At 42.6% G+C, this 7,107-nt stretch overlaps 1 pseudogene; it reads right to left on the reverse strand.

Annotated features, from left to right (window-relative positions):
* Positions 1-1,107: 1,107 nt before the first annotated feature.
* Positions 1,108-6,674, reverse strand: LOC112232404 (annotated as a pseudogene).
* Between the last annotated feature and the right edge of the window lie 433 nt (positions 6,675-7,107).

Genomic DNA, 7,107 nt, shown 5'->3' on the forward strand with positions numbered 1-7,107 from the left:
TTGCATTGGACGGCTCATAATAATGGCTGGAACGGAGCATATGGAATGGCATCAAACATTAGGAGACCATGTGTTTGTATTTGATACCATTCCACCAATTCCACTCCAGCCATTACCACAAGCCCATTCACCCCAATTAAGGTGCCACCAACCTCCTGTGGTAAACATATACAATAAAAAGACACCCTTTTACAGTAGATGTGCTTGATTTACATCGGATTGTGCATTCTTGGGTCATTCTGTTGGCTCCAAAGCGGGATCTCTGTCTACCGGCACACCGCCCGAGCTCAACCAAGCGCACCAATTGATTGACCAGCACACGAATCAGGAGGAGCATGGGTGCGTCACTTGAATCACCAGCAACGAGATGTGTTCTGGCACATGTGGAATGTTAGGTTTAGATTCCTCCCCCGTTAGTCTAAAAAGCGTGCAAGAGTTCATGGAGTCTCTCTCTCTCAAAAGGTCATAACTATGTTAAATGATTATGATATTAATAAAGAAAAAAGGCAAAAAAATAACTGTGGTGTGGAGATATAGTCTTATGTAATGTGTTTGACTATTATCTTGAAATAAGAGATTGAATGTTGCATGTTGAGTATGATTCAGGTTGAGCTTACACACTGAAGTGGTATTACAACAGCGAGGACTAGAGTTCACAATTACACTAACAAGAGTTCCCTTCGCTCAGAGATGTTGTTCTCTTGCAGTGAAACAACATTCCCTCTCGCGGTTCAGTGATTTCATTTGAAGTGGATCGAGATTTTTTTTTAAACCCAACAACGATAGGATTGAATGGGGCATGCAGACCAAGTTTAACATTTCTGGCCAAATAATTTCAAAGTGGTAAACTTGGTCTGCATGCCCCATTCACTCCTATTGTTTCCATTGTTGTCTTATTCCACTCAATATGAAATCGCTGAACTGGGACCGGTTAATGTTGTTTCACTGCATGAGAATAACATAGCCTGCATTATTTGATGCAATTGTGAACTTGATCCGAAAGCCCCATTCATTCCAACTTCCTGGTTAACTTTCAGGTTATATAGGAAAATAGAGATTCATTAAGTCTAAAAAAAGAGTAAAGATGTCCTTTAACACATTCAAATCTAAGGATCAGTGGGTAAAAACACCAGACAATCAGTCTTCATTTATTGAAATCCATAATAAAAAATTCATAATAAAAAAAATACAGCAGCACAGTAGTTGTTACTCATTTATATCAAAGTGAGAATACATGGAGATGAATGGGAATGTACAAGACTGAAACATTGACTAAACATCAAGATATCGTCTTAAATCATAGAATGCAATAACTGCACAGGGTTAAAAGTACAAGATAAAGCACATCCAGTAAGGCAACCTCTACAACTTACACAGCTCTGCGGTATCTCCAAAATAACCGAAGCCAAACCCAGGATAGAGGGGCTGAGTGAATGTGGTCTGGACACTGTGGAGGAGGCTCATTGCACCAGAAACACTGTAGAAGGACAGAGAACCTGCCTTGTGATCCAGGTACACTCCTACTCTGGATGACAGAGGGCCTGATACTTGAGTGGCAACATTATTGTGTCTGAAATGATAACCACCATGATGATACCATAAACTCCAGGACTTGTCATTGAGTCCTAATACTGAGTCCTAACCACCTGTTCTCTTAATATCTTTATATGAGGCTGCTATAGAAACACCGTTCCCACTCCTCTCCAACTCCCAGTAACATCGTCCAGACAGACCCTCACTGCACAGCACCTGGCAGCGGTCAGTGAATCTGTCTGGATGGTCAAGATATGAATGGCCTGGTTTAGCTGTTATCTTTTTGTTCCCATCAGACAGAGAGAGGTTGTAATGTGCTGTGTTTGGGTCCAGAGTCAGCTGACAGGAATCTGGAAGAAGAACAGAGTCCAATGAGGGGAGAATAATACTATAATATTATACTGTACCCTGGCCTGTACCCTGTGTTTGATTAGTGCAGAGCAGAGATCCAATCGGTGCAGGAGTCAGATAGCTCCCTCGTTTTTGACTACATCTACCATTGCTGTATAATTCAATACGAGGGTGTGTGAGAAGTGTAAGATTGTAAGTTACGTCAGGATGAAGAGACTCACATTGTAAGAACTGTTCTCTGGTCTTGGGCTCAGGAGGTAATAGAACATCCACTGTATTCACTAGACACAAACATGTTCACAGAGAGAGGGGGAATGTTACCATCCGACCTACAATATTACACATGTATAACGTTAAGTCTGGGACCTTTGGTCTAAAGTTGAATGTTTTTACGACGTGTATTATTTCTGTATTGTTTAACTCACCTGCGCTGGAGATCTTGGTCCGTTGTCCTTTAAGGAAGCCTTGTAGTTTCTCCCTCAGCTCAGACACAGCCTCGCTCACGTCTCCAAAGTACTGATGAGGACTAGCAACGATAGCGGGTAAGTCTGAAGAAGATACACTAGGATTGGAGTAAGACTGAGAGAAGACAGAGACAGACACAGAGAGAACAGGAAATAAATGAACGTAGAAACATTCTCAAGTATAGAACGTACTGAAATGAACTTTTTTAAAAAAACACTGCAGACACAAGAAACAAAAGCCATCAGTATTCTAAAAAACCTCAGACTTTCCTGTTGTCTTGTAGATGAATAAATTATTAACAATGGCCTACAGGTTAATGCACTGACACATCAACGGAATATTCAACCCAAAGCCCTGAAATACAGTAATAGTTCAGAAGAGACAAATCACAGTCTTTAGTGAAGAACGTTTTTACTTCATCTTTTTCCGGAGGATTCTTAGGTGTTAGATGTTTGATAGCCTATGGCCCCTGGGCTTGCCACCCTTGCCTTGTTACGGGAAGTGTGCGACCGAGCAAGGGCATGCTGTATGTGGACAATCCAAATGTTACTTGCGAGCAGACATTTACATTCAGAAATGGAGATTAGGCCTATGCTCGCAAAGTACACAAGTAAAAATGAGTCCAAGCGAGAGAGAGACAGAGAGAGAGAGAAACACATAGTCGAAAGGTCATTGACAGAATTGGTTATTCCTTTTAACAAGGCAAATTGCAATATACAGTGCCTTGCGAAAGTATTCGGCCCCCTTGAACTTTGTGACCTTTTGCCACATTTCAGGCTTCAAACATAAAGATATAAAACTGTATTTTTTGTGAAGAATCAACAAGTGGGACACAATCATGAAGTGGAACGACATTTATTGGATATTTCAAACTTTTTTAACAAATCAAAAACTGAAAAATTGGGCGTGCAAAATTATTCAGCCCCTTTACTTTCAGTTCAGCAAACTCTCTCCAGAAGTTCAGTGAGGATCTCTGAATGATCCAATGTTGACCTAAATGACTAATGATGATAAATACAATCCACCTGTGTGTAATCAAGTCTCCGTATAAATGCACCTGCACTGTGATAGTCTCAGAGGTCCGTTAATAGCGCAGAGAGCATCATGAAGAACAAGGAACACACCAGGCAGGTCCGAGATACTGTTGTGAAGAAGTTTAAAGCCGGATTTGGATACAAGCTTTAAACATCCCAAGGAGCACTGTGCAAGCGATAATATTGAAATGGAAGGAGTATCAGACCACTGCAAATCTACCAAGACCTGGCCGTCCCTCTAAACTTTCAGCTCATACAAGGAGAAGACTGATCAGAGATGCAGCCAAGAGGCCCATGATCACTCTGGATGAACTGCAGAGATCTACAGCTGAGGTGGGAGACTCTGTCCATAGGACAACAATCAGTCGTATATTGCACAAATCTGGCCTTTATGGAAGAGTGGCAAGAAGAAAGCCATTTCTTAAACATACCCATAAAAAGTGTCGTTTAAAGTTTGCCACAGGCCACCTGGGAGACACACCAAACATGTGGAAGAAGGTGCTCTGGTCAGATGAAACCAAAATTGAACTTTTTGGCAACAATGCAAAACGTTATGTTTGGCGTAAAAGCAACACAGCTCATCACCTGAACACACCATCCCCACTGTCAAACATGGTGGTGGCAGCATCATGGTTTGGGCCTGCTTTTCTTCAGCAGGGACAGGGAAGATGGTTAAAATTGATGGGAAGATGGATGGAGCCAAATACAGGACCATTCTGGAAGAAAACCTGATGGAGTCTGCAAAAGACCTGAGACTGGGACGGAGAATTGTCTTCCAACAAGACAATGATCCAAAACATAAAGCAAAATCTACAATGGAATGGTTCAAAAATAAACATATCCAGGTGTTAGAATGGCCAAGTCAAAGTCCAGACCTGAATCCAATCGAGAATCTGTGGAAAGAACTGAAAACTGCTGTTCACAAATGCTCTCCATCCAACCTCACTGAGCTCGAGCTGTTTTGCAAGGAGGAATGGGAAAAATTTCAGTCTCTCGATGTGCAAAACTGATAGAGACATACCCCAAGCGACTTACAGCTGTAATCACAGCAAAAGGTGGCGCTACAAAGTATTAACTTAAGGGGGCTGAATAATTTTGCACGCCCAATTTTTCAGTTTTTGATTTGTTAAAAAAGTTTGAAATATCCAATAAATGTCGTTCCACTTCATGATTGTGTCCCACTTGTTGTTGATTCTTCACAAAAAAATACAGTTTTATATCTTTATGTTTGAAGCCTGAAATGTGGCAAAAGGTCGCAAAGTTCAAGGGGGCCGAATACTTTCGCAAGGCACTGTAGTTACTTGGAGGAAATGGATGTGATCCTCTGTGTGTGAGAGCTGCTCCAGCTCAGTGTCTTTCCTCTTTAGCTCAGCTATCTCCTGCTCCAGTTGCTCCAGGAGTCCTTCAGCACGACTCACTTGAGCTTTCGCCTGGGCTTTCATCAGCTCCTTCACCTCGGTGTGCAGTTTCTCCAGGGAGCGGATCAGCTCTGTAAAGATCCTCTCATTGTCCTCTGCAGCTTCCTGTGCAGAGCGCTGTTAGGACACACAGACAGAGAAGAGAAGGCTCCATGTTAAGCAGCATGCTGTATTCCCTAGCTAACTGGGAGCCAAGACAGCCTGTTCCCCACAGTGGTGCTCAGGGGGACTGAATCGTCGTCTCTCACTGGCTGACTGGAAGAAGGAAGTGACACGGTGCATCTCTTTTGGTCAACAATAATGTACTTGCCTTGAGAGACTCCACAGCCTGTTGGAGCTCCTTCAACTCCTTCTCTCTCCTCTGGACTCTGCTGGACTTTCTGCTGACTCATCCCCAGCTGTGTCTGTGGAGAAAAAGTGGAGCTACAGTGAACTATCCCTTTAAACTAAATGTGGACTCATAAAAGGTTATTTAGATTAGTTTAGAGTGCACATCACTGCACTCTATACTCCTCTGTAAACTGGTGATCTCTGTATACCCGTCGCAAGACCCACTGGTTGATGCTTATTTATAAAACCCTCTTAGGCCTCACTCCCCCCTATCTAAGATATCTACTGCAGCCGCCATCCTTCACATACAACACTCGTTCTGAACGACATCTTTTCAATTCGCTGCAGCTAGCGACTGGAAAGAGCTGCAACAAAACACTCAAACTGGACAGTTATCTCTTCATTCAAAGACTCAATCATGGACACTCCTGGCTGCTTCGCGTGATGTGTGGTCTCTACCTTCTTGCCCTTTGTGCTGTTGTCTGTGCCCAATAATGCTTGTACCAATTTTTGTGCTGCTGACATGTTGTGCTGCTACCATTCTGTGTTGTCATGTGTTGCTGCCATGCTGTTGTTTTCTTAGGTCTCTCTTTATGTAGTGTTGTGTTGTCTCTCTTGTCGTGATGTGTGTTTTGTCCTATATTTATTTTTAATCCTAGCCCCCCCCCGGTACCCGCAGGAGGTCTTTCAACTTTTGTTAGGCCGTCATTGTAAATAAGAATTTGTTCTTAACTGACTTGCCCAGTTAAATAAAAATAGCAGCAATGGCTTTTGACTTTGTAAAATGGTGATACATTTGGAGAATCTAGGTTAAAATCGACATGCATTCAAGGTTTGAGGTTGGTAAATAGTATTAACCCAGCCAGGGCTGATTAGATGTTTATCAGAGATTCACCAACAGGTTGATCTAGTTTTACCTGTTTCTCAGTCCTCTATGCTGCTACTGACAGTGTATCATGGCCTTTATGTTCATCCATACACAGCACACAGATACACTTCTGGTCGGTACGACAGTAAACCTCCAGCAGTTTGTCATGATGAGAGCAGATCTTTTCCTGTAGTTGCGCAGTGGCTTTGACCAGTGTGTGCTTCTTTAGGCCAGGAATATCATAGTGAGGTTGGTGTTGAGTCTCATAGTAAGACACCAAACACACCAGACAGGACATGAGGGATTTCTGCTTTCTGGTCCCAGTGCAGAAATCACACGCCACAACTCCAGGTCCAGCATAGCACAAAACAGGTGGAGCAGCCTGGGGTCCTGTCTTCTTCAGTTTCTCCACAACCTCAGCCAACATGCCATTTTTCCTCAGAGCATGTCTTGGAGTGAAGGTCTGTCTGCACTGGGTGCAGCTGTAGACACCACTCTGGTCATCCTGATCCCAGCAGCCCTCAATACAGCTCCTACAGTAACTGTGTCCACAGCCAGTAGTTACCGGCTCCTTTAGTAGATCCAGACAGACCGAACAACAGAACTGATCCTGGTCAAGCAGAACTCCCTGTTGAGCCATTTGGACTGCTTTTCACTTCAGTTTGTAGGAGCGACTTCCTGGTTCTGCCAGAGGGGTGGGGTTAGAAAGAGCAAGAAACTTAAAGACATAGGGGGTTTAATTAGGTTGAAGGCCTTTTAACATTAAGTAAACATGGAAACATTCTCAAATATAAATCATTAGAATGTATATCGGTCCTTTCTGAAAGGACTCAAAGCAGACATACTATTTGGCACTGCGCAGCCATGAAAGAACAATCATTGATATAAAAACCTAAGCCTTTCCTGTCATGTAGATTAATAAATTGTTTTATAAATGGATAAATCAACAGAATATGAAATACTCAGCCCAGAAATAGAGTTCTACTTTAGAATATATTTTGTCTTCACAGGAATCATTTAAATAAGACTTTTTGTGAAAAACACTTCAGCTTTTTCCATGGGATTCTTATAAGTTAGCCTATGGCCCCTGGGCTTGCCTCATTACTGG

Source organism: Oncorhynchus tshawytscha, linkage group LG13 (genome assembly GCF_018296145.1).
Source record: "Oncorhynchus tshawytscha isolate Ot180627B linkage group LG13, Otsh_v2.0, whole genome shotgun sequence".
In the NCBI taxonomy this organism is placed as follows: domain Eukaryota; kingdom Metazoa; phylum Chordata; class Actinopteri; order Salmoniformes; family Salmonidae; genus Oncorhynchus; species Oncorhynchus tshawytscha.